This window comes from Pan paniscus, chromosome 4, assembly GCF_029289425.2.
Source record: "Pan paniscus chromosome 4, NHGRI_mPanPan1-v2.0_pri, whole genome shotgun sequence".
Lineage (NCBI taxonomy): Eukaryota > Metazoa > Chordata > Mammalia > Primates > Hominidae > Pan > Pan paniscus.
Genome location: NC_073253.2, coordinates 39,548,303 through 39,554,942, shown reverse-complemented (window position 1 = coordinate 39,554,942; position 6,640 = coordinate 39,548,303). Strand labels below are relative to the sequence as shown.

Here is a 6,640-nt window from a genome sequence, read left to right as displayed (position 1 = left end):
GAATGCATGTAACAACTTGAATGGATGTCAAAGGTATCAGGCTGAGAGAAAAAAAAGGCAATTTCAAAAAGCTACCTACCATATGATTCAATTTATATGACATTCTCAATATGACACAATTATAGAGATGTGGAATGGATCAGTGGTTGCCAGGGGTTAGGGTTGGAGGGGAGAGGGCATGAGGGAGCTTGTTTGGGGTAAAGGAATAATTCTATATACTGATTGTATCTACTGCTGGTTACAAATATCTCAACATGTAACAACATTTCTTAAAACATTTCATACATCAAGAAAAAAAGTGCATATAAAAACTGGTGAAATCGAAAAAGGTCCATACTTTAGTTAACAGTATTGTACCAATGCCAATTTCCTGATTTTTATACCCGTACTGTAGTTATGTAAGATGTTATTTTGGGGGGAATCAGGGTGAAGGATTCTGTACTATTTTTGCAACTTATCCATGAGCCTAAAATTAATTCAAAATAAAAGGAAAAAGCTAGGGTTTCCATTAACCAGGATTAAAAAGACTGCACATAGAGTAAGTTTTACAGGAGGAGATGAGGGGTTCAATTTTTGATGTTCTAAATTTCAGATGTCCAGTACAAATGCTTATGTACAAGCCTGGCATTTGGGAAGGGAATCTGAATGAAATATGCATTTGGGAGATTATATTTAAAACCATGAGACTGGATAGGCTCATCCAGGACAGGAATGTAGATCAAAAAGAAAAGAGGAGCAAGGACTGGCCTTGGGGTGTTCCACTACCAGACAACAGGAGAGAACAGAGTGAACTCTTGGGAGGTAATAGTTCCACGTTTACGATTTTCCTTTTTGTGAAAACTTTTTAGGGTGAGTGTGACTCTGTGTGTGTGTGTGTGTGTGTGTGTGTGTGTGTTGACAGAGCTCTGTTCCAATCTATCAGATTTACTGGTAGATTTGAACCTCTTTCAGTTACTGTGGATTTCTTTCTCTTTCTTTGTATCTTAGATATTTTTATTTGTTCATATTTGTTACTTATCAGGAATGACTGAAATAAAAAATGTAATTGAGTCCCATAATCATAATCATCATTACCACCATCGTCATGATGGAAATGGCTTTAAGTGAGAACTGGTCATACGAATATTATTGCTCCTGATTTTCAACAGTAAATAGTTGCCATTAATGAATGCACAACCCAGAGTCTACCAACAAGGCTCAAGATATTTTAAATAATATAACATGCCTGTTCACAGGGGAAAAAAACCCAGGAAATAACTTATGTGTACTTCTTTATTTTATCATATAAGAAAAGCATAGAAGCACCACCCATGCCTCTGAGAATGCTGGACCATGCACCTTTGAGAAAAGCTTTGTCTCCTTCATCATGAGCAATTTTCCTCCAGCAGTCAGGGATGCCTGTGTGCAGAATATCAGTTCCTTTGAACCCTGACCATGTCATCTTGTGGTGGCAAACAGTATCAAATGGATAGGAATGACTTTTTATCCCAGCAATGCCAGTGACAGATTGTGCGATCATCAGCTGATGAAGATGTTAGCATTCTTGGGATCTGAAAAAATGCCTTTTGCAGTGTCATGGATACCAAAGTAGGGAGCTTGGTAGATGATAATACCCCACACTGACACGTTAAAGCCTTGGTTCAGTCTCTTAATTCCATCGGATTTGTAGATCTTAACCAGGCAGTTACTGAGGCTTCTGGATTCCCTTTCAGCTCTAGCTTTACCCACATTAGCTGCTAGACAGGTACAAAGTCAAGTAGCTGCGAAAATCAAGAGGGTACACCATACACAAGGATGTGGCCCAGTGGCATCACTGGGGGCCAGATTGCCTGCAATGTAGCACCACAACTGGGGCCTCTCATCCACCCCACCTCAGAAGATCTGCTTCTGTTTACCTTGGGCAAAGTTGACAGCCTAGGTGGGTAAGTATCTGATGACACTGGCCAGGTTACCGTGGCAGAAGGACAGGACTCCCTGCTCCTTGGGGGTATGAACCACAGAGTCTGTCTAGTCCTTGCATAGCTTATCTGCGGTGATCTGCTTGCTGGCATGCTGCACTTGCAGCAGCAGCTTGACCCACTTGATGGGCACTGCTGTGTTCTTGGATATGGCCGCAGCCACGCCACCTGCCAGAAAGTCCTTGGAGAAGGTCACAGTGGCATCTGTCATATTGAAAGGAAAGAGGAGGCTGGCAACTGTGAGATGGGACTGGGCTGGGAACCAGCTTTGATTCTGGGACTCCAGGCAGACTTCTTTCTCTTTTCCTCGTATTTCATCAATTCTGATAAAAATTTACAGGATATCAGTAGGAATGCCCCTCACTTCCCCTCATCTATTGAACTCGGCTCAATGATTTTACAAACTGTTATTTTTTTCAATCCCCGCTACCTCTAGGGATCATGTGTGGTAATATCAATGCTTTGGGAAAAATGAACATTGGTTCCATTAAAGAGGATGGAACATCCGTTGTGAGACTACTTTCCCTAAGGGAAAGATAAACACAAAATCTGATTCACATTTAGGAAAAATTTTTTTACTTTCCTGAAATCATTGTTCATTTATGATCAGTATCTACTGTTACCATTTTATTTTTAAACAAAAGTTCTATCTCCTTTGCCACCATTTTCCCATTATCATTGCTGTTAAAAAATTAATCCACCTAATTAACTAACTTTCACTTAATCAATAGGCAAATCACGATAATTGCTTTATAGGTTTAGGAATGCAGCCTTGCTCAGAGGGAAGCTTATAATAACTAATGCATATGTTAGGAAACAAGAAGGGGTAAAAATCAATGATCTTAGCATCCATCTCAAGAAGTTAGAAAAACAACAGCAAATTAAAACCAAACAAAGGGGGAGAAAAGGAATAATAAAAATGAAAGCAGAAAATAATGAGATACAGAGCAAACACATAATACATAGAAAAGTTTAACCCAAACAAAAGTTATCTCTGTGCAAGAAAGTTTGACAAAGACAAAAAAGAAAAGCTATAATTGCCAACATCAGGAATCAAGAATGGAACATCACTTTAGATCCTATAAGTATTAAATTATGTATGAGGATACTATAAAAATTTATTCCAGTGAATTTAAAAAATGACACAACTTAATTACTAGTAAAAAACAATTTACCAAACTGACACCTATTTCTGACATGAGTAGAAATAGAATATATGAGCAATCATTTTGTAAGTTGCGTATTCATATTCTCAGTCCATATTCAACTGGGGTGTTTGTTTTTTAAAAAATTGATTCATGGAACTTCTTTATATATTAATATATTAACTCTTCGTCATATACCTTGTAAATGTTTCCCTCAGTGTTTTTACCTTAACATTTTATTCATAGAATATAGAAATTTGAAATTTTATTATATAGTTAAGTTTGTTGAACTTTTCCTTTCTAAATTTTTTTGCTATTATTCTCAGTCTATCCTTATATGTTTTCTTCCAGTTTATGATGATGACGATGATGATATGTTTTTAAAATTAATTCTTTAAAACTTCTGGAACTTAATTTGATGTGTGATATGAAGCAAAGGATCAGTTGTTTCCCCCCAGCCCCCATAGCCAATTTTCTCAACATCATTTAAAATATAATCAATATTTTTTTCCATTGGTTTCTGATGCTCCCTTGATCAAATACTTAAAGTTTGTGTATACTAGTGTCTGTTTCTCTTTTTACTTCTTTGTTAATTCTTCTGTAAAATTGCTCTTTAAACTTTTTTTCGTGCCTTTCACACCTTTTAGAAGAACATTAATTTTACCATGTTAAAAAAAATCCCATGGAAGTTATTCAGTTGTTTTTTTAAAACTATATGGTTTGGAGGTGAAAATCCAGACATTTTAACAAAGTTAATGTGTCAAACTTAATAAAAGATCAGAGTTTGTGCTCTGACATGCATTATCTGTAAAATGTCAATAGTAATATTTGATAGATTTGTTGGAAAGATACAATAAAATGTAAAATATATAAAATACCTTGAACAATCCTTGGTATAGCTGGGTAATAATAACTCCCAATATTCATTGCCTTCAGTGAATGCTGACTATTGGCTCACACTTCCGTTGATAAAATAAAAAATAAAATAAAATTTGCCTTTTATTAGTATTAGAGGTATTTGATCTTTACATCCTTTTATGCAGCATCTCTCTTCTTTTATATAAATATTTTATTCCCTTAGCAAAATTCAATTGTTTTCTTCATATTAATCATACACTTTTTGGTTAGGTTTATTCACAAATATTTTATGCTTTATATTGTTGTTTTGTATAAACTTGGTTTTCTCTCATTGTCTCTTTGGTCATTAATGCTATTAGGCAAGACTGAAGATGTATCTTTATCTTGTATCAGATTACTTTGCTGAAGTCTAAAAAATTAATCTGAGACGTTTTCAATTCTCATATAGGCTATGTAAGATGATCTTGTGTCCTTATTTCTAATAAAGTGTTTATTTTTTGTTTCTATTCCTTAATTTTTGAAATTGAATTCAAAAGGAGAATGAGATGATGTATTCTCTTGTTTTGATCCTTAATTTTAATAGAAGTGCCTCTATCCTTTTACTCTAAGTTACTGTGTTGGCTTTTGGTTTAAAGTAGGTATTTGTTACCATGTCAACAAAGTGCCAGCTATGACTCTCAGGCTGCACAGTCAGGTGTGCAAGGAAAGTGACTGAAGCAAATTTGTATTTTGAGCCTTATTCTGCCAGATGGTAAGACCTTAATCTCAGTTAATTAAGGGTTTTCCCTCTCTTTTTTCCAGGGAACTTACATTGTGCCAGGGCATGGGGAGAGAGTGGGGAACTGATTCTGTGCAATCTCCTCCTCCTTTCACATATCCCTCTATTTCTCTCCTCCCAGTTCTTGCTAAATCAGTCAGCAAAGGTGGGAGAGGCTGGGTAGGGAGGAGCAGCAGAGGTTGGAGTATTCTTTCTTGTCTCTTTCTCTCACAGATTGCATTGGGGTATGGTAGAAAGCAAGGAACATTCAGAGAATTTTCCTTGCCCTGATTCCTCTTCTCTTTCCTTGACAGCTCGTCCTGTGCTATAAATTTCACAACTCACTAGCTGTGGGGTGAAGTCAAAGGTGGAGCATGGAATGTGGAATGGTGGGAATGAGAAGGTTGGGGAGGATCTGGGCAACTGTGGGAGGAGAGGGGAGGATAGAAGAAAGGACAATTCCAGTAGCAAGTAGAAAGAGGGAGTAGGTCTAGGTCAGCATAGCCTGGCTGCTCTTCTGTTGATAAAATTAGAAAAATAAAATAAATTTTGTCCTTTATTAGCATTTCACATAAGGAAGTTTGCTGGCTATTCCTAGTGAGAGACATCTTTGATTTCAATCACAAATTATAAAAAAGGAAAAAGTAGGTGTAACTTAAATAACTTTCCCTTTTTAATATTTCATATATATGTAAATATAGATCCCATATACATATAAATACATATATATGTTAATGTAGATTTCATGAATTTTATATATATGTTCTGTAAATATTCTGAAAAAATATATAAATTTGTATTTTGAGCCCTTATTCTGTATGAGCCTTCATATATATGTGTGAAATTTTCACATAAAGGGCAGCTTTGACATATGCCATTGATTTTGATACAACATGTCGCTTGGAAGAACAGAGGTAAATGATTTATTTTGTGAGAATGTGTTTAAACAACAGAGTGTTTTGATTTCCTTTGGAAGAAAAGCCTGCTTTCCATTCTACTTGTCCCTTGGAGAATGCAGCAGTCAGGATGGCTGCACTGGGGGACCACACTCAGCAATGCAGTCTCCTTTCTCCAGATCGCACATTGTCATTTATTTTTGAAGCTGCGGTTTTGTGCTGTTATTTTTTCTTCTCCATCTGATTCATTCTGAGTCATGGGAAGCACATTCTCATTGCTATGGGGTACACTGCAGAGAGGGCTCACTTGCTTGTTCTGCACCATTAAATTCTTGCTTGTGTCTTTCTATCAGAAATGGTTTGAGGAGTCACAGCACAGAAAAAAAAGGGAATATGAGCATTGTGCTTGGGAAGATTCAGACTAGGAGAAATAAGATTGATAAAGTGTTCTTTTTTTTTTTTCTGTGAACTAATGTGCTTGGTGGACAACTAAATCTCTCTGTCTTTCATTGTTCTCAAGCAAACAAGGAACCACTCAACAATGGCATTCTCTCCTGATAAAGGATTTCATTTGAGCGTGCCAGTTTCCCAGGCAAGGGGTGAGGGGTGTGTGGGATCACCTTAGTGTCAGAACAGCATTATCAAATGTCAGATGTCCTTGGTCATCATCTTCCCCAAATGTATTAGCTTATAATCTGTCAGCAAGGAATTGAAAGCTATTATTCCAGTCATACTGACGGGACATGATTTTCCAAAATATAGGAGGTTTCTGTTCATTAAGAATCCACTGGTGCTGAGCATAGTTTGAAAATTTTAATTTGAACAAAAGTGGTCCTGTACTCTGAGAGTTACTGCCAAGGTGATAGAACAAGGGCAATATACTTTGAAGATATTAAAAGCTGGACTAGAATGAAAGTATGGTGCAGTTCTCTCCTTTTCTCCTTTTATTCTGTGCTTAATACAATTATTTTAAACATAAATATGGTGCATTTTAGAACATGGAGACAATGAATCAAAAACTCATTC

General features: G+C 36.4%; 1 pseudogene; it reads right to left on the bottom strand.

The window, feature by feature from the left end:
- Window positions 1-1,258: 1,258 nt before the first annotated feature.
- On the bottom strand, window positions 1,259-2,225 carry LOC100975832 (ADP/ATP translocase 2-like; annotated as a pseudogene).
- Window positions 2,226-6,640: the final 4,415 nt, after the last annotated feature.